The sequence below is a fragment of the Molothrus aeneus genome, unplaced genomic scaffold (assembly GCF_037042795.1).
Source record: "Molothrus aeneus isolate 106 unplaced genomic scaffold, BPBGC_Maene_1.0 scaffold_36, whole genome shotgun sequence".
Classification (NCBI taxonomy): domain Eukaryota; kingdom Metazoa; phylum Chordata; class Aves; order Passeriformes; family Icteridae; genus Molothrus; species Molothrus aeneus.
This window is the reverse complement of record NW_027099027.1, coordinates 1,022,399-1,043,710: the sequence shown is the minus strand read 5'-3', so window position 1 is coordinate 1,043,710 and position 21,312 is coordinate 1,022,399. Positions and strand designations below refer to the sequence as shown.

Below are 21,312 nucleotides of genomic sequence, written 5' to 3'. Positions count from 1 at the left end.
TCCGTGCCACAGGCAAGGGCAACGAGATCCCCCCAGGGCTGTGCTGCAGCCGGGGGCTGTGCTGGGCTGGGAGATGGAGCAGCACAGAGGGGAAAGGGGCACTGACTTCCTCCTCACCTGCCTCAGTGTCCCAGAGCATCTTCCTCTTCCTCACAGCCTCCCAGGGGTTGTCAATGTGAAATCCTGGTTTGGGAAAACAAGGGATGAGCACATTTGTAGGAGCATTGGGGGTAGCACGGTCGGGATGGACGGAGACGAGAGATCTCTGCAGCCAGGTCGTGGAACTTGCGGTTTATTGCAAAGGGCCTGGGTGCAGGGCCCTGCTTGGAGCTGCCAGCCACAGCTTGGAGCAGGCCTGAGAGAAGAGAGGAGCAGAGAGGATGAGAGGGTGAGAGAGTAAGAGGGGAGGAGTGTAAGAGAGTAAGGTTCCTGTTACAATACAATAATTCTTCTTCTGTGTTAAATATTCTATTTCTCACTAACCAATCTAGTACAAGATACAAATCCTATAGCATTTACATACAGCCTATAAAAATCATTACATCACCATACTGTAATAAGTAGCAATATATTTGTTCATTAATTAAATCAATAGCTAAATAATTATACAATATCAAAGCAATAACTAAATAGCTAAAACCGCTTGATTCTTAAAAGTGCAGCCACATACGGTTGCTTGGCTTGCAGGAATCGTATAGTGCTTTGGGAATTCCATGGTAAAGATATACCTTATAAGGAAAAGTTCACCCAGAGGTCACAGAGGAAGGCTGTAACAGCAAATCCTAAACTCGCAAGAATTGCTTAGGCTTGCAGGAATCGTATAGTGTTCTGAAAATTCCACTGTATAGGTATGCCTTATAAGGAAAAGTTCACTCAGGGGTTAAAGAGGAAGACTTGGAGCCTTCATCCCACGACCACCAGAAGGCAGAAAAAGACCCCCTAGCAACTGAACGAGCAAGCGCAAAAGACAGACCACGTCATCCCTGGACCCGGGAGAAGAAGGCAATCAAAGGTGAACTTTGGGGATAGGAAAGGCGCGAGCCCAGAGGAGCGGAGACTCCCGGCCGCCCAGCACTGAACTTTGCCTATTCTCGCTTGCAAAATAATAATAATAAAAAAAAAGTATGATCCTTAAATCCAGTGAACTAATTTATCAAAATACTGTGTTACATTTTCAACCCTAAAATCTACTCTTTGGAGCCCTTCTGCTGAGCTAGTAGGGTCTGCTCTGACCCTTGGACCTGTCTGCAAGCAGAAGGAATTGTTTCATCAGAAGGGAATTACCTTCAGTTGGGCCACACCATTGTTTTCCATTTGTTCAGTATCTAAGGTATTTAAAAGCTTGCTTTCATTCCAATCTTGCTTATAGTTCCTATATTCTTAAAAGCCTTTTGAGAATATAGTAACTATAAGCAAGATTGGAAAGAAAGGCCAGACAATAATATTTATAAGGCTTTCCTGTTTCATCTACCCCAACACACGTTGAGTTTGAAGGTCTCTCTGCCCAGGTACATCTCTAGTCCGGCCATGTGGGCTCCAGAAAACCCTCCCAAACACCAAGATTCAGCCCTGGAAAAGCCTCCCAGGGGTTGCCCGTCCCTGGTCCCTCCCCTCTGGTGTTCAGGGGTTCCCCCCTGTCCCAGCTGCTGGGGTCACGCTTGGATTGGGGGTCCCCCTTCTCCTGGGTGCCCGCCCTGCCCAGGCTGCTGGCAGTGCCAGCAATGCCAAAAGCTCCCCCCTCTTGGCTCTCCCCATTTCGGGATGCCGGGGCTGTTTGGGCTCCCGGGCTCCCTTCTCCCCTCATTCTCTGCTCTGGGCTGCAGCGGCTCCAAGGAGTCCCCCCTGCCCCTCTCCAGGCTCTTGAGGCTCCCGCCAATGGCGGCGCTCCCCCCTCTCTGGCCTCCCCACTTTGGCCTCCTGGGGGACACAGGGCTCTGCTCCTCCAGGCTGCCTCTGCCGGCAGCCGCCACCGCCACCCCCCGATGTCCCCCCGAGGGGCCTTTTCCGCTCAGCCTTGGACTTCTTCATTCTCCAAACATCCCCGAAAAACCCAACCCAGGGACTCCCTGGGATATGCGGGCCGGGCCCCCCCTCCCCGCTCACCTGCGCCATGGGGGGGGCGATGATCCCACAGGTGGGGGCTGCGAATTAAGGCAGGAATCGAGACCGCGTGGTTCCCTCAGCTCAGCCTTGATCCGCCTTTGTCCCTCCTCTTCCTCTTCCTCCCGCTCCTCCTCTGTCCTATCTCCACCTCCCTCTCCTCCTCCCCCCTCACCCCGCCTCCTTCCCTGCTCTTTCTCCTCCCGCTCCTCCTCTTCCATCCCCCCTCCTCCTCCTCCCCTGCCTTATCCCCACCCCCCATCTCCTCTTCCATCCTGCCCCTTCCATTCATTCTCCTCCTTCTCCCCCATTACCCCGCCTCCTCCTCCCCCTCCATCCCTGCCCTTCCCTCCCTCCTCCTCCTCCTCCCCCAGCAGCAGCCACACCCTCGGTGCCCCGTTCCCGCAGCCCTCGCAGCCCGCGGCAGCAGCGGCGATGGAGCCGGGACAGGTCGGCATGGGCAGCGCGGGGCTCTCGGCTGCTCCCAGCCGCTGCGGGCGGGGGGAACCCGGCCCGGGCCAAAGGAGAGGCAAACTGGGCAAACTGGGGGCTGCACATCCAAACTGGGCCTTGCTGGGGACCCTGCCTGGCCACTGCCAGCCCTTGGGGCTCCTCTAGGCACATCCGCCAGGGGGGAACGCACACAGGCCTGGGGGATCCCAGCAGTGGCAGCACTGCCAGGGACTGGGCTGCACTGGGATCGTACTGGGACTGACTGGGGCTCTACTGGCTTTGTACTGACATCATACTAAGATTATACTGGGATCATACTGGGAGTGACTGGGACTGTACTGGGTTTGTACTGATATCATGCTGGGATTATACTGCCATACCGGGGCAGACTGTGATTGCACTGATGGATACTGGGATCATGCTGGGATCATACTGAGATCATGCTGGGAGCGAGTAGGAGCCTGCGGGGGGCAGTTAACACCATGTTATGGGCAAATGGGATATACTGGGAGTGACTGGGATTATGCTGAGGGTGACTGGGAACAGCTGTGAACAACTGCGATCATGCCAGGAGCAACTGGGAGTGACTGGCTGCACGCTGGGGGTGACTGGAGAAAACTGGGCTTATACTGGGATGAACTGGGATCATGCTGGAGCTGACTGGGATCATTCTGGCAGTGAGTGCCACTACACTGAGGCTGACTGGGAGTGCTTGGGAGCAAATGGGATCATACTGGAAGGAATTGGAAAGATGCTGGAGGGAACTGGGCTGCACTGGGACATACTGGGAGTGACTGGAACAAAAGTGAGGGTGAAAGAGAGCAACTGGAACCATGTGGAGCACAACTGGTTCATACTGGCAGGGACTGGGAGCACATTGGGGCCATATTTGGATCATACTGGGAGGGACTGGACTAATACTGGGAGGATCTGAGAGGGACTGGGAGCACACCCTGCACATCATCCCCCATACTGGGCCTGACTGGGAGCAACTGGGAGCACGCTGGCAGCAAATGGCATCATACTGGGACTGACTGGGCTGATCTAGGAAGCAACTGCAACCACACTGGAGGCAGCTGGGACCATACTGGGAGAGTTTGGAAGCAACTGGGATTATACTGGGACCCCACTGGGAGGGCTGGCATGTGACTGGGATCAAACTGGAGCTTACTGGGATCATATTGGGGTTGAAAGGGAGCGACTGGGATCACACTTTGGGCAGCTGGGAGCAACTGAGGGAAACTGGGATGATGCTGCAAGCAAACTGGAGGAACTGGGAAGGACTGGATGCCTGCTGGAGGCAACTGGGATATACTGGGCATGACTGGGGGATCATACTGGGATAACTGACACCTTACTGGGGCCACTGGCAGTGCTTGGAAATGACTGCAGACATGCTGGGGGCAACTGGGATATACTGGGAGTGTCTGGAACCATACTGGAGGGACTGGAACCACACTGGGGGCAACTGGGACCATGCTGGGGAGAACTGGGACCACACTGGGGGCAACTGGAAGTGAGTGGGACCATGCTGGGAGGGACTGGGATCATCTGGGGAGGGACTGGGACTAGAGCAGGGGCAACTGGGTTCAACTGGGACCATCCTGGGAGTGTCTGTAACCATAGGGGAGTGATGGAAGCACACTGGGAACAGCTGGGCCCATGCTGGCAGCAACTGGGATCACACTGGGGGCACTGGCATCAGACTGGGAGTGACTGGGAGCAACTGGGATTAGACTGCAAGGGACCGGGATCATACTGGGAGTGGCTACACTCATACTGGGATTATACTGGGTGTGAATGGAACCCGACTGGGGCTTACTGGGAGCTACTGGGCCCATGTTGGGAGGAAAATGTGACCCACTGGGAGCAACTGGGATCGGCTGGAAGGTTCTGGAACCATGCTGAGAGGACTGAGACTACAACTGGGGCAACTGGGATCATACTGGGAGCAACTGGGGCCACCCTTTGAGCAACAGATGGAAACTGGGATGATGCTAGAGGAAACTGGGAGGAACTGGGAAAGACTGGGATCATTCTGAGGTAACTGAAACATACTGGGAGTGTCTCTAACCATCCTGGGGGCACTGGAACCACACTGGGAACAGCTGGGATCATGCTGGGAGCAACTGGGACGATGCTGGGGGAAACTGAATCTACCCTGGAGGCAACTGGGCACAACTGGGACCCTGCTGGGAGGGACTGGGACTATTCTTGGGGCAACTGGGATCATCATGGGAGGAACTGGGAACATCTGGAATTATGCTGGGAGCAACTGGGATCACACTGGGATCCCAGTGAGAGCAGCTGAGTCCATGCTGGGTTACACTGGGATCTCATTGAGAGCGACTGGAATCACACTGGGATTGACTGGGAGTGGCTGGTTTTGTGGATTTTGGGGGTTTGGATTTTGGGGGATTTTCTTGGCATTTTGAGGGGGAGTTTTCTGGGGGTGGTTGGGAGTTTATTGCAATTTCTTGTGGCTCTTTTTTAATTTTGCGGGTTTTACTGGGATTTTATTGGGATTTTTTGGGATTCTCAGAAATTCCTGGGGTTTTATTGAGACTGTTAGGAGATTTTGGGGCATTTTATTGGAATTGTGGTGGCATTCCGAGGGATTAATTGGGGATTTGGGGTTTTTGGTGGGATTTGGGGGGGTTTGGGTGTTGCCAGGATTTCTTTGGATCTTGGGGGAGATTTTGTGGCACTTTTTCAAGTTTTGGGGACATCTTTGGGGGATTGGTGGAGTTTAATCGGGATTTTTGGGGTTTTTGGCATTCCAAAGGATTTTATGGGCTTTTATTGGGATTCTAGAGTGTTCTAATAGGATTTTGAGAGATTTAATTAGGATTTTGTGGGTTTTATTGGGGCTTTCAGGGCTTTTAAGGAGATTTTGGTGCCTCTCAGCCCTTCCCCACACCCAGGGACTGCCCCAAAGCGCCCCTAAAATTCCACTAAAACCCCACAAATCCCCAAAAATTACAAGAAAACCCTCAAAAACCCCAGGGAATCTCCAAACATCCCAGTGGAACTCACCAAAATTTAAAAAAACTCCCAAAATTTTCAATAAATCTCCCCCCAAAAGCCCCCACAACCCCAACAGAACACCAAAAATCCAAAACCCCCCAAATCAACAAAACCCCCCAAAATCACATTACCATCCCAAAACCCAATAATTCTTCCCAAAAACCCCAATACTTCCCCCCAAACTCCAAACAAAAACCCCCAAAGCCCAAAAAAGCCACCCCCAAATCCCCAAAAACCCTCTCAGAACCCCAAAATCCCCACAAACCCCCCCAGACTCAGTGGGGCCGTCCTGGATCAGGGGGCACCGCCCGGTGGAACAGGAGCCACTTCAGGGGGCCCTGGGAGCTTTTTGGGGAGGGGGCACCATGGGAGACCCCCCAAAAACGGGGGGGGGGGGGGGAACCCCTGCAGTGCCCCCTCCCCCCGAAACCCCCAGAGCCTGGTTTAGGGTGGGCCTGGGACCCCCCGGGACCCCCAAATCTCCCCCAGGACCCCTCCAGGAACCCCAAACCTCCCAGAGCTCCCCCAAGGTTGGCCCAGAACCTCTCTGGACCCCCAAACACTCCCCAGGACCCCAAAAACCTCCCCAGGACTCTCCCCCCCCCCCCCCAGTTCTCCCCAAAATTCACCCCAGACCCACCTGAGACGCCCCCAAATCCATCAAACTGCCCCAAATCCCCCTCAGACGCCTCAATCCCCCCAAACCTCATGAAATCGCCTCAGATTCCTCGAAATTCCCCAGACCCACCTCAGAACGGCCCAGATCCTCTCGCAATCCCCCAAAATCCCCTCAGATTCTCCCAATTCCCCTCAGTTCCCCCTAAACCCACCTGAGAACGCTCCAGACGCTCTCAAGCTCCCCCCAAAGCTCCCTAAAGCCCCCTCAGATCATCAAAGCCCCCTCAGACCCCCTCATTCCCCCCAAACCCACCGCACAACCTCGTGTTTCCCGTCGATGCCCCCAAAAATCCCCAATTTCCCCTCAGACCCAAACCCCCCCAGTTTGCCCCCGGCCCCACCTCAGCTCCGCTCTCCCTCAGAATCTCGCGCCGCCACCGCGTGTGCGGGCTCCCAGCAATAGCGGCGCGCCCCGCCCCGAACCAACCAATCAGCGCGCTGCACGTCCCTGAACTAACCAATCACGGCGCGGCTCCCCCCCCCCCCAGCAAGGCCCGCCTCCCCCTCGCCGTCCCAGCCAATCAGAGGCGAGCCGGAAGCGGCGCCCCCTTCCCCGCCGCCGCCGGGAGCCCCCGGGCTCGGGACAGGAGCGGGAGGGGCCTGAGAGGGGATCGGGGGGGGGGGCGGGGGAGGGTCTGGGGGGTCAGGGTGGCTTTGGGGAGGGGTCCGGGGGTTTGGGGGGTCTGGGGAGGGGTCCTGGGGCACTGTGGGGGGACTTGGGGGGTGTGGATGGGTCCTAAGAGGCGTATCGAGGAGGGGTCGCGAGATATGAGACACTCATGCCACAGTGTAAGCTGTAAGCGAAAGGAATTTTAAGAGCTGTTTTGGTTATTTCAGAGAAAGTTTAAAAGGGAGAAGCTGCTGTGTGATGTTATGATCGATTTTTGGTGCCAGAGTCCAAGGAGTTTAGGGCTGGAAATCCCAGCCCCACTGGATCCAAATGAGGAAATCACCTGGGCCTGTCCAACCAAGGTGTCACGTTGGTGAAATTAAAAGGCAAAACACGGTCCATAAGACAGAAAGGAAAGTGGTACTGTCTCAAGAAAACCTCTTAAGCAAGCCTGGCTGCACTTTTTATTCAAGAGAAAAGCAAAGTTCAGGAGAAAATGAAAAGTGTTTTGCATGGCTGATCAAAGACATCTGGAAGATTTAGAAGAAAGCCCAGCAAGCTGCTGCAATTGATAAAAAAAGATTAGTGCAGAGCAATTTTCTTGGAGATTGCCAGGAAAGAGCAGAATACCAGAGAGCAGAGAAAGGGATCCACCCTGAGGTGTCTTGTCCATATCCATGACTGACTCCAACAAATCCAAGAATATCCTGAGCTGGCAGGGACTCACAGGGATCATGAGTCTGACTCATGGCCCTGCGCAGGACATCCCACCACAGGTCTGAGAGCCTTGTCCAAACATTCCTTGAATTCACAGGGGCTGTGACCATTCCCTGGAGAGTCTGTTCCAGTGTCCAGCACCCTCTGGCCCAAATCTGATGAAAACGGCACCAGGACAGAGCCCAAACCCAAAGACTAAGGAAAGTCAGGAGCCCCCTTGGTCTGAATGCACTGAGTGTCCCAGCAACAGACCCATGATTCAGAATGGGCAGTCATCAATGCAAGATTAACTAATTATGGGAGTCAGAAATAAGGTGAAGTGATATAAATTGAGGTTTTTGGCCTCGCTGAAAGGTGCAATGGCCACAGGCTTTCAACGGAGGACTCACAGGAAGAAATGTTAGATTTCCTAAAAGGCCAGTTGAGGTTTTGGAGGATGGAGCCCACCAAGACCTCCAGAAGTAGGAGAGGGGCTGAAAGGATGAAGTCAGCAGGGACCAAAATGGGAGAAAAGCCACACTTGCCAAGGAAATTCCAGAAGCAGTGATGGCAACAGCAGCACTGGCTCCAGCTTCCTCAGCTTCTTCTTTAAGGTGGGAAAGGAGGAAAAGGGGGGGAAGATGTTCTTAGAAGGGAAGGCTTGGCACTGATGGGGCTGTGGACTCCTCACCTGAAACTCCCTGAAACTGTGACACTGGCTCAAACCACGGCATTTTTTAAAAGCTAATTTTCTTGAGAGCAAAATTTTGAGTCTTGAAAGTGATCTCAGGCTTCTCACCTTATCTGAGAAAAGTTTTTAAACAAACACTGAAATTCTCAGTGACATGACTCCAAGAACGGAGATACAAGGGTAGGCATTGAGAACTCCTTGATTCCCCTGGATCATAATGCATCTTAGGATCAGCTTAATAAAGGAGGAATGGATTTAGGTGCTGGCTCAAGTCCAGCATTCATTAATATTTGTGGGTGTGGATGTTGTGGCTGCCCCATCCCTGGAAATGTTCCATGCCAGGCTGGATGGGCTTGGAGCAATCTGGGATGCTGGAAGGTGTCCTGTGGCAGGGGGTGGGACTGGATGAGCTTTAAGATCCTTTCCAACCTGAACCATTTGGGGATTCTGTGATTCCATGAACACGTCCACACCCAGCCTCACTCCAAACGTGTCAAGCAGGGACGGGGGGTTGGCAGTCCCCAGACAACAGTGGGCAGGAGGAGAAGAAGCTGGCACGGATTAACTGAGCTGCTCTCCACAGAAAGAGCAGCAAGGGGGATTCTCAGCCAGGACCAGCCACAGAGGGAGTGAGCCTGCTCCTCACCCTCCTGTTTAAACACAACCTCTGCCCTCAGCTGCAGCGAGAGTGTTTCACCCTGTGCGAGTCTCCCAGGGAAGATCTTCCTCTTTGGGAAACTGCAGGTGGAGTGGATGTTTTGAAGAGGTTCAAACCTCCTCTCTCTCACCCATGGAAGGTCACTGTGATCACTGTAAAACAGAGCTTTCAAGTTGTTGGAGCCTAGCCTGTGACTTCCCCACTGTTTTTGTCAGCACCTGCACACACCAAATGTTTCTATGCCTAAAACAGCACTACTGAGAGCTCAGAGTGATGCTGTAGAGAGGATTTGGGGGGAGCCTGTGCAGGATAGCAAAAGTGCATCTCAGTTTCTGGCATATTTTTGGTTAAAAATCATCACATGCTGAAAGCAAAAGTCAGAATTGAACCAAACAAAAATGCATTTATCATCCACAAGTCTAAGATCCTGCAGAATCAAGAAGCTTTCCTTGCCCAGCTTTGGAAAGATCACTTCTCTGGCCTAAACCCTTCTTATGCTTCTTGTTTCTTCTTTATTTCCTATTTTTTTTTTTTTTTTAATTCTTCTTAGGTCTTCAGTTTCACCGTGCTCATCCCTTGTTTTCCCCAAACCAGGATTTCCCATTTCCAAGCCCTGGGAGGCTGCGAGGAAGAGGAAGATGCCCCGGGACACTGAGGCAGGTGAGGAGGAAGTCAGTGCCCCTTTCCCCTCTGTGCTGCTCCATCTCCCAGCCCAGCACGGCCCCCGGCTGCACCACAGCCCTGGGGGGATCTTGTTGCCCTTGCCTGTGGCACGGAGGCAAATCCCATGCTGTCCTTGTCCTTCCTCGCCCAGAGCAGGAGCTGAGCATGGAGAGCAGGGAGGACAAGTGCCCGCGGCAGAACCTGGTGGCAGAGGCCGTTTTGAGCGGCTCCATGGCGCAGGAAGCCAACGGGGAGGAAAAGCCCCGGAGATGCCGCACGAGGAGGGGCTGCAAATGCAGATGGCGGGGATGTGAGGGGGAAAGAGCCAGCCTGGGCCAGGAAGGCAGCCAGAGATGGAGCCAGAGCTCGGAGCTGGTGCTCCATGAGCAGCTCCATGATGGGGAGAAGCCCCACACGTGCGTGGAGTGTGGGAAGAGCTTCAGGTGGAACTCCGAGCTGATCAAGCACCAGAGGACCCACACTGGGGAACGGCCCTACGATTGTGGGGAGTGTGGGAAGAGCTTCAGGCAGAGCTCCAGCCTGATTGTGCACCAAAGGATCCACATGGTCAGAAGCCCTATGAGTGTTCTGAGTGTGGGAAGAGCTTCAGGCGGAGCTGTGACCTGATGGGCACCAGAGGATCCATGATGGGGAATGGCCCCATGAGTGTGGGGAGTGTGGGAAGAGCTTCTGCCGCCATTCCCACCTGATCTGCCACCAAAAGATCCACACTGGGGAGAAGCCCTACGAGTGTCCCCAGTGTGGGAAGAGCTTCTCCAGCAGCTCTCACTTGACCCAACACCAATGGGTCAGGAGTGATCGATCTGTCACCTCAAAACCATTCAAATCCCACTGAAAATACCTGAATTTTAATCCAAAAAGGCTCAATTCCACCTCAGATTGCTTGTTCCCTCCTCACAAAAACTCGGTCTCAGGCCAAACTCACTCCGTTCCACAGCTGCCAGAGTGAAATTGAGTTGGGAGAAGACTGGGAGAAGTGGGATCTCAATTTGGAGCAGTGGGATGGGGATTGTGTGTGCCTGGGTGTGTGGGATGTATTTGATAGCAAATAAAACTTTCTGAGTTACTGATTCTGTCCCGTTCATTTTCAGTCAGTTCTGTTTGCAGAGTGCCACCTTCTCAGCTGATTCAATTCCTTTTTTAAATCATCTAACGCAAACAATCCAAAAACCAATATCAACATAAAACCACCCACACAAAATTAAATTTTTAAAAATAGTTTTAATTTTTTAGGAGTACCTAAGGATATTATTAATGTTTAATTGTTTGGTTAAAATGTCTGAGAAATTATAGTGGTGTTTGGTTTTGTGTTTAGTATATTTGTAATATGAATTTTTACTAAGGTGTGTTAGATTGTATGTTAGTTTTTTAGATATTTTTTATCTCAAGTATATTAGCCATCGAGTTAAAACTTTCAAAGGTTGGTATATAATTTATTTATATTTATTGGTAATGTTATAGTTCTTGTTTTTTGGCTTGAATCATAGTTGGAGTATTGTAAGTAAGAGTTGAAATTACTATATTTCATTTTCATTCTAATTATTTATTCTAATTATTATTTATTTATTTATAATGTCATTCTAATTTTTTTAAGATGATAGGAAGGAAGTTCAAGGGTAGGAACATTTTTTCCTGGCTGGGAACTGGAATTCCAGACCCTGGGAGTGTGTGCAGGACCCCACAGACTGGGATCAAATATGGGCTGGGATCAAATATGGACTGGGATCCTATGGGTTGGGACTTCACAAAGTGGGACCATATGGATCAGGACCACACAGACTGGGATCACCTGGACTGGGATCAAATATGGGCTGGGATCACCTGGACTGGGATCACGTCGATGGGGATCCTGTGGATCAGAACCCTCCAGACTGGAATAGCCTGGAGTGGGATCAAATATGGACTGGGACTGAATGGACTGGAATCCTATGGACTGGGACCACACACACTGGGATCACTTGGACTGGGATCCCAGGGACTGGGACCATATGGATCAGGACCACACAGACTGGAATCAAATATGGACTGGGACTGTATGGACTGGGACTGTATGGACTGTGATCCTATGGACTGGGACCACACGGACTGGGATCAAATATGGGCTGGGACTGTTTCTGAAAGTAACTTTGTTCTATAGTTTTTATTTCTGTCATTAATTAAGCTTGTTAAAAGGCTGCTTGTGCTAAAGTGCCTGCTTGGGTGGGATAACATCCAATGCACACAGGATGAGGACACCTGTACAGATCTGCCAACTGTCAGCACTCCCCGTCTGAAGGCAGAGTGCACCAAGGCCCAAAAACTGGAGGTGATAAAGAGAAGGAGCCAAAACCACAGCCAAGAAACACACATGCTCTGAAAAGGCAGACCCAGGGAGGGGCCATGTAAAATCATTCCTGGAATATGTAAAGTAGTTTATGGATATGCATGAGGCTCTATGAATATGCAGCAGGCTGATGTAAGGGGAAAGGTATTTCAGGGGATCCCCGAAGGTAACAGGGTGCTCCTGGCTGAGTGCCAAGATGCACCCGGCCGTAATAACCTTTGCTCCATGGTCCTGGTCTCCCATTGTCCCTTATTAAACTTTGTACATTTTCACAGGAGAGTGAACGTGTTTTTCACAGGCAGCTTCACAGAAACTGGAACACGTGGGGGTTCCCAGGAGTGGGCACCGCTGATCCAGGGCATGGAGGCGCTGCCTGCAATCGTCCATAACCGCCCATAAGGAGCCTCCAGGGCTTTACCCTCCATGAGCTGCAGCAGCCGTGTCGGGAAAGGTGACAAGAGCCCGTGGAATGGTGCTTGTTGCAGGCAGATTGGCCACTTGCAGCTCTTCAAAACTCCACAGCAGCAGATAAGCATTGTTTACATTTTGTTCCTGAGGCCTCTCAGCTTTTCAGGAGAAAAAATCCTAAGGAAAGGATTTTTCATAAATAGATGTCAGCGACATGTCACCTTTTTTTTATTTTAGTTAAATTAAAAAAAAAGTGTTTGTAATTCTTTCTGCTCGACTCATGCAGAAGAAAGAACAAACACTTGACAGGTTATCTGTTGCCAATCAAAGCCTCAATCAAGTGCTGATGTGGAATGATCAAGGAAATTCTTCACCTGTAGAACATAAAATTCTATCATATCACTAAAACAATCTTACAATATAAGAAAATGCAAAAACAATGCAAAGAAAGTTCAAGTCTGAACAGCTGAGTTTCAGAAAAACTCCATTGACTGAAGACGTTCCTCTTTGACATCTCTGAAAGTCCCTTTTGGTCCTGAAACAGGTTGCAGAATCCTGAAACAACAAATTGCTAGAGAGAATCCATCAATAGTTATCAGAAATCCATTGACAGTCATCAAACAATTTTGAGAAAATTTCAGGAATGTCTTGGCCACTTTATTGAACCACTTGGGCTGAAGCTAATTTTTGACTCTTCAGTGCTTTTGAGCTGCTACTAGCTCTTTCAATTCTTTTTATTTAATTTTATTTTTTTTCCTTCGGAAAGAGCAGCAGCAGCAGAGAGCCTGAGAGGCCCTGGGGAGCCCTGGCCCTCTTGGAAGGATCAGGAACCCCAGACCTGGCCCACAAAACGGTGGCCCAGGACCTGATGGGGCAAGCAAAGGCCCCAAGCCCAAGAGCCGGCTGGGCGGTGGCCCTGGCCCGGGGAACTGAGCCAAGCAGCCCAGGCCCAGCCCGCCAGGTGGGGTCTGTGTTCTCACAAACCTGCACCCTGCTGCCAATGCAATGGCAGAATGAGTGACCAAACGCTTCCTCCTCCCCGAACCACTGGCCCATACCAGCAGTGGGGGAAGAGAAGCTGTCCCGAGAATCATCATCTCGGATCTGGGGATGTTTTGTCCCCACAGCAAGCGAGCGATGGTCGCTTTCCGCTGTTCCCTCTGCCTCTGCAATGCAAATGCAAAAGGTGTTCCTTCCATCTGCCTCCCAGTCTGGGGACCAGAGGCAGAACTTTCGGGAGCCACCTCCCCCTGGCCACTGGGATGCACGGGGGACGGCAGGCACCCCTGGAACCCGCAAGGGGGGAACCACCGACCGAACACCCACCAACCTGCCAAAAACGCTGAGTTTGAAAGCAGGCAGTCGGGCTGCGCCTGCACTCAGCTACCGAGCTACGCCTCCTCCACAGGAGAGGCCGGCCGCCGCAGCCGCTCTCGCAGGGGCAAACGGCTCAGGACGGTCCGAGCTTGGACATGCCACCGGTTCCAGGACAGCCTCTGACGCAGACACAGAGGACAAAGTCCCCAAAGGCGGCAGAACCGCCAGGGCGGCCGGTGGGGGCAGCAGGGGTGCACGGGACAATGCTGCTGTTGTGTCGCTCAGCTCCGGGAGTGGCAGCACAGGCGCGAGCTCTGTCCCTGCGGGAGGGGATGGCGGGGACAGCACGGGGTCGGCAGCAGCTTCTGCCCCTGGCTCTGGGATCGGCCGCAGAAGCGCAATCGCAAAATCCGGCGGAGTCCGCACGGGAGGTGGCGGAACAGCCGGGGGGGGCGGCACCGCTTGCCGGTCGCTGTCGTCGCTGAGTGCGTTGCCTTGCAGCACAGGCGCAGCCGCGGGAAGCGGTGCTGCTGAGATCGGCCGCGCAGGCGCAGGCAGGGCCGCTGCAGCCGGAGACCCCACAGGCTCTGCTGGAGGGACACCGGCTGGAGGGGCCGCACGCACCCGCGGGGCGGGCTGGGGTGGCCCTGCGGGCTCGGCAGGCGGGGCCCCGAGGACCGGTGCCACCCGCGGTGCTGAGCAGGGCAGGGTCTATGGGCTGGGCGGGGCGGTGCCTGTGGGGCCGGGCGGGGGGCACAGCCCACTCAGACCCCCCCGAGGGTAACGAGGGGGGAAAAATGGCTCCGTCCGAGCATGCTCCAAAGACGCAGGGAAAAAACAACTTTGGCTGCAGGCAAAATCTCACCCCCGCTGCGAGTCAGCGGGTCTGGGAAGCAGCAGATCGTCCCCCTCCAAAGGGTCTTCTCCCGTGAGAACTGGGGGGAATGGGGCTTGCCCCCTGCAATCAGCAATCCACTGAAAGGACGCTGCTCTCCGTTTCAAGACCAGGAAGAGCGTCCTGAACCCGGGATAAATCCTGGGCTACCCCAGTCCACGGTCCAAGGCGGCTTCAAAAATGGATTCCATGCATTCCCATATGAACATATCAAGGGCATAGAGCACATTCATAAAAAACCCATAGAGCTTTGCCCATCAAAAAAACGCATAGAAATGTCTCTCTACCATAGGAATTCTGTCCTCTTCACCCTATTTTTGTCAGAGGGCAATAAGTTTCTCCTCTGAAGGGGAGAAATGAACCTCTGCCTCTGTGGGGACCCTCCCCCACATTTGCAGCCACAATCTGCGAAGGGCAGCATTTTCAGGAGGGGAAAAGCTAACAGAACCTTGTGACAGTGTCCAGCACTCTCTGGCCAGCTGCATGGTGCTGCTAGGCTTTCCGGACATCTTTTCTGGAGGCTTTTCAGAAGGTTCCTTTTGTGGTCAGCCTTGCTGTGAACCCTGTCCAAATCCGGATCTTCAGTTCTTCAGCTCCTGGCTAGAATCCACTTCTGTGGTCACTTGTGAGGTGACCATCAATGCCACACACTTGGGGTTTACCCAGTGTAGCAGCTCCTCTGGGCTCTCACCAAGTGATGAATCTCCCTCAGTCACTCAGGGTCACCATCTGTGACCGTGGTCACAGGGGTTTTCAGGTGAGGGAAGAGACGAGAATGTTGACTCCATGTTCAGAAGGCTTGATTTATTATTTTATGATAGATATTACATTAAAACTATACTAAAAAGAATAGAAGGAAAAGTTTCATCTCAGAAGGCTAGCTAAGCTAAGAATAGAAAGGAAAAGAATGAAAACAAAGGTCTGTGGCTCGGACAGAGACTGCCGTGACTGGTCACTTATTCCAAACATCCACACGAGACCAATCACGGATCCACCTGTTGCATTCCACAGCAGCAGATAACCATTGTTTACATTTTGTTTCTGAGGCCGCTCAGCTTCTCAGAAAGAAAAAATTCTAAAGATGGATTTTTAATGAAAAGCTGTCTGTGACAGTCTTGTAGCCACTTATAGGTGGCATCCCTGCCCTGATTGCCTGAGGCATCATGGGCCCATCGAGCTAGGAACAACTCCCCCTTGTGTTGCCAATCTAAGTCTATCTTTGACACCTCTATTTTTGCTGCCTGATCTACCTGCTCGTTGTTTCAGTGTTCCTCATTAGCCTGACTCTTGGGAACGTGGGCAACTACATGGTGGACTTTCACAGGCAGCTTATCTACCCTGGTAGCAATATCTTTCCAGTCATTAGCAGACCAGATTGGCTTTCCCCTACGCGGCCAGTTGGCCTCTTTCCACCTCTCCAGCCATCCCCCCAGAGCATTGGCTACCATCCATGAATCAGTGTAGAGGTAGAGCTTTGGCCACTTCTCTCTCTCAGCAATGTCCAGGGTCAGTTGAACGGCTTTGAGTTCTGCAAGTTGACTTGATCCACCTTCTCCTTCGGTAGCTTGTGCAACCTGTCGTGTGGGGCTCCATACGGCTGCTTTCCACTTCCGGTTCATTCCCACAGTGCGGCAAGAACCATCAGTAAAAAGAGCATATCGTGTATCTTCTGCTGGCAGTTGGTTGTATGGTGGGGCTTCTTCAGCCTGTGTCACTTCTTGTTCCCCTTCATCAGTGAGACCAAAGTTTTCACCTTCCGGCCAGTTTGTAATTATTTCCAGAATCCCAGGGTGATTCAGGTTTCCAAGATGGGTGCGCTGTGTGATAACAGCAATCCATTTACTCCATGTAGCACTGGTGGCATGGTGCATAGAGGGAACCTTTGCTTTGAACATCCACCCCAGCACCGGCAGTCGGGGTGCCAGGAGGAGTTGTGCTTCTGTACCAATCACCTCTGAGGCAGCCTGGACTCCTTCATAGGCAACCAAGATTTCCCTCTCTGTGGGAGTGCAGTTGGCCTCAAAGCCTCTGTAACTTCAGCTCCAGAATCCCAGTGGTCGACCCCGAGTCTCCCCAGGCACCTTCTGCCAAAGGCTCCAGGACAAGCCATGGTTCCCGGCTGCAGAATAGAGCATGTTCTTCACATCTGGTCCTGTCCTAACTGGGCCAAGGGCAACTGCATGAGCAATCTCCTGCTTGATCTGGACAAAGGCTTGTTGCTGCTCCGGGCCCCAGTGGAAAGTGTTCTTCTTGCGGGTGACCAGGTAGAGAGGGCTCACAATCTGACTGTACTCAGGAATGTGCATCCTCCAAAAGCCTATGGCACCCAGGAAAGCTTGTGTCTCTTTCTTATTGGTGGGTGGAGACATTGCTGTGATCTTGTTGATGACGTCTGTAGGAATCTGACGCTGTCCGTCTTGCTACTTCACTCCCAGAAACTGGATCTCTTGAGCAGGTCCCTTGACTTTGCTCTTCTTGATGGCAAAGCCAGCTTTTAGGAGAATCTGGATGATTTTCTCCGCTTTCTCAAACGCTTCTGCTGCTGTCTTCCCCACACAAGGATGTTATCAATATACTGCAGATGTTCTGGAGCCTCACCCCTTTCCAGTGCAGTCTGGATCAGTCCATGGCAGATGGTGGGACTGTGCTTCCATCCCTGGGGCAGTCGCTTCCAGGTGTACTGCACGCCCCTCCAGGTGAAGGCAAACTGAGGCCTGCATTCTGCTGCCAGAGGAATGGAGAAAAATGCATTGGCAATGTCTATAGTGGCATACCACCTCGCTGCCTTGGACTCAAGCTCGTACTGGAGCTCTAATATGTCTGGCATGGCAGCGCTCAGTGGTGGAGTCACCTCATTCAATGCACGGTAGTCCACAGTCAATCTCCATTCTCCTTCAGATTTTCGCACAGGCCAAATGGGGCTGTTGAGGGGTGAGTGGGTCTTGCTGACCACCCCTTGGCTCTCCAGCTCTCGGATCATCTTATGGATGGGGATCACAGCATCTCGAGTGGTTCTATACTGTCGTCGATGCACTATGGAGGTGGCAATTGGCACTTGTTGCTGTTCTCCCATCAGGCGTCCTACTGCAGATGGATTCTCAGACAGCCCGGGCAAGGTGTTCAATTGCTGGATGCCCTCTGTCTCTACAGCAGCTATCCCAAATGCCCACTTGAGTCCTTTTGGGTCTTTGAAATACCCACTTCGAAGGTAGTCTATGCCCAAAAAACATGGGGCCTCTGGGCCAGTCACAATAGGATGTTTCTTCCACTCATTCCCAGTGAGGCTCACATCAGCTTCCACCAAAGTGAAATCCTGGGATCCTCCTGTCACACCAGCAATAGAAACAGACTCTGTCCCCACATGTCTCGATGGGATGAATGTACATTGAGCACCAGTATCAACCAAAGCTTTATACTCTTGTGGTTCCAATGTGCCAGGCTAACGAATCCACACAGACCAGAAAACACGATTTTCCCTGGCCTCTACCTGGCTAGAGGCAGGGCCCCTCTAAGCCTGGTTATCCTTCTTTCCCTGGGCAAATGTCTTGGATGTTCCTTCAAGGGGATTGGACATGTCATCATCATCATCATACCTGGTGGTTCGGCTATGGGCAACTGGACCTGCTTTTTTCCTGGTGGCTTCCTTCAATTCACGCACCCATCGTGCCAGAACAGCAGTAGGTTTTCCATCCCACTTCCTCATGTTTTCTCCACAGTCACGCAGGTAGAACCACAGCTCTGTTCGTGGGGTGTACCTTCTCTGGCCATCTGGGGAACGTCTGCCTTGGATACCAGAACCTCTGATCTGTACTGCCGAGATTTGGAGAAGGTCTTCTTTAATCTCCTCTCTGAGCTTCTTATGATTCTCTTCTATCTTATCCTCTAAGTTCTGCAGATGTGTTTCTACCGCTGCAATTCTGGCATGTGTTGGGCCATGCACAGCATCTGCATGTGCTCGGAGCTTCCTTGCCATATCCAGCACAGTCTCATCCCTCTCATCCCGCTTCATTATGGCTAGGGCAGAAGCATATTCGTGTGGCCCAAGTTGCACAAGTTTCCGTCACATCACAGATGTGCATGGCACCAGGTCTGGGTTCCTAGTTGTCACATCATCTGAGAAGATAATCTCTGCCACTGCCATCTCTCTCAGGCGTTGGATCCCTTGCTCTATGGTCTTCCACTGTGTCTGTTGCATATAAAGATCATCTGCACACAGGTATCTTTGTGCAACACTTTCCAAGACCCGTGCCCAGAAGCTCTGAGGGTTTGCCCCCCTCATCATTCCTTGGTCAATGACAGGATCATGTGACAGGGATCCCAAATGCCTCGTTTCTGTGCCATCCAGAATTGTAGCCTCGCCTGCAGCATCCCAGAGACGGACTAACCAACGAATTATGGATTCATCAGGTCATCGGGTGTAATCCTTCCGTAGGCCACGAAGGTCCTTCAGGGAAAAGGACTCAATATTTGCATCTGGTCTTGCACCTGCTGCTTTGACTCCTGATTTTATGTCAGGAGGCATTGAGGTTCCTTCTCCTGCATCATCATCATCATCATCATCATCCACTGGTCGATTGGTCTTGTCCGTGCATTTCCCACTTCTAGTATTGGTAGCAGCAGCCATTGGTTTAGCTGCTGGCTTAGGCTCACTATCTGGTTTGGCTGCTGGCTTTGAGCCTGTGGTGTTGGCTGCAGCCTGAGGGACTGGGACAGCTGCTGATTTATCTCCCTGCCCCCCTGCCTCCGTCTGCTGTCCTACAGTCTCCAACAGAGTGCGATAAGCATATGCCAGGGCCCAGCTCACTGCAATGACCTTTCTCTCCTTAGGCTCATCCTGGTATTTCTCTTTCAGATATTTCCCCACCTCAGCTGGGTTCTGAATTTGTTTATGGGGAAAATCCCAGACTATAGGGTCAGAGAATTCCTTCAGGATTTGGCCCATATCCTCCCATTTCCCACACCCCTCAGGATGTTCCACGCCTGGGTCTACTCCTGAGTCAGGGGCCTCATCAGTCTGTCTAGAAATCTCAGCCCTCATTCTGGAGAAACAGCAGACTGTATAGAAGAAGGCTACCAGATTGAATACAAGAAAGATGGTTTCTTTAACATTCAGGGGAAACTGAACATCCTTTACTACTGATGCAACCGATTCATAGGAGAAGAAGGAAAGCAAAGGCTGAAAAGCCTCATTCCCTGCTGCTCCTCCTCTAACAAACTGGACAAATAACCATAGCCAAGAACCATTCATACCTGGAGCAGACCCCAACATGTTTATAAACTTCTTGCACATCATTGCCATCAAGCCCAGCAGGATAGCTATTCTGGTCACTGCCCCTCTACTGTAAAAACTACGTATGAGGGACAATACTAGAAATATTTCAGGATAGGAAAATAAACCTAGGGACCACAGAGGTATTAAAATCTCGAAAAACCCTAGGGACCAGAAGCACATGCAAGCCTTCACCCCAACACTCATCATGAATTCAAAAAGCATGGCTATTAACTGCTTCAAACAAACAGAGAGTAATGGCAACCAAAATACACTCAAAACAGGGTTTTTCCACTCACTCTCTCCCAGCGTTGGACGCCAAGATTTTGTCGTGGTTTAGGGCAAATTTGGAGGAGAATTTCCAAATGAGGGCCTCTCCAGTAAGCAAACCCACACGGTCCCTCCCCCCAACCGGTTCGGGAAGGATTCCTCAGAGAGAAGTGGAAAGAACCTGTTTATTTAACAAGCACAGCACCCCCCAGCACACAAAATGAACAATACCGGATGGCAACACTGAAAAAGGATGACAAATTCAGAAAGTCTCTCTTGGGGGTGGTCACTCTGTTCTCAGTCCCTCCGGCGCTGGGGCTGCTGCTGCAGGCCAGAAGGTGCAGGATTTTGGAGTTTCCCAGGTCCCGGTCCGGAGCAGGTTCGAAATAGTCAGAAAAAGGAAAGGAGAAACAGTCCAGGAAGAAATTGGACAGTTTAGCTAAACTAGCTAATGAGCAAAAGCAAGCAGAAGCGAAGCAAGCAAGAGCGAGAGAGCAAAGCGAAAAGCAAAAGCAGCAAAAGCCAAAGCTGCAGTCTCTGTGTCCCGCCAGGCTGATAAGAAAACCAAAACAAAACTTTCCCTCTTCAGAGCCGGTCTTAAAGGTACAGAACATAATATCCAACATTAACAGAACACATGAATGGGGATACAAGCATCATAACGTCACCCTAGGACACTGGCATCGTACTGGGAGTGTCTGGGAGTAACTGGGATCAAACTGGAGGTGACTGGACTTATACTGGGAGCAACTGGGACCACAGCGGGGGCAAATGGCATCGGGTAAGGTGTGACCGGGCTCATACTGGAAGTGACTGGGGCCACACTGGGCTCTTACTGAGACGGACTGAGAGTGAAAGGAACCATACAGGGCATGACTGGGAGCCGCTGGGACCGTGTCGGGGGCAACTGGGATCCTACCGGGAGTGATTTGGACCATGCTGGGAGCGACCGGGACCCACCGGTGAGGCGGCGGCGGAGCTGGGAGGCGGCCGCAGCGCAGGTGGGAGCCGCGCTGGGTTGTGCGGGGGCTCGGGGCTCGCTGCGGGCCTCGGGGGCGGCAGGGGGCTCAGGCGGGTTCCTTGTGCCGTGTCCGGCCCGTGGTGCCGCTGCCGTGAGGGCGCTGCGGGAGCGGCTGCCCGCGGTCTCCTTGCGGCCGCTGCCTCGGCAGGAGCCGCTGCCGGAGCAGCGCTGGCTCGGCCCGGTTCCTGTGGCTGGGACAGAGGCGGCTGCCC

At 52.3% G+C, this 21,312-nt stretch overlaps 1 protein-coding gene and 1 pseudogene across 1 annotated transcript in view; one reads left to right on the top strand and one right to left on the bottom strand.

Annotated features, from left to right (window-relative positions):
* The window catches only part of LOC136570728 (uncharacterized), a 2,607,743-nt pseudogene that overhangs the window by 1,585,799 nt on the left and 1,000,632 nt on the right, over positions 1 to 21,312 (top strand).
* Positions 1 to 21,312, bottom strand: part of LOC136570729 (uncharacterized) — a 2,347,277-nt gene that overhangs the window by 1,437,578 nt on the left and 888,387 nt on the right.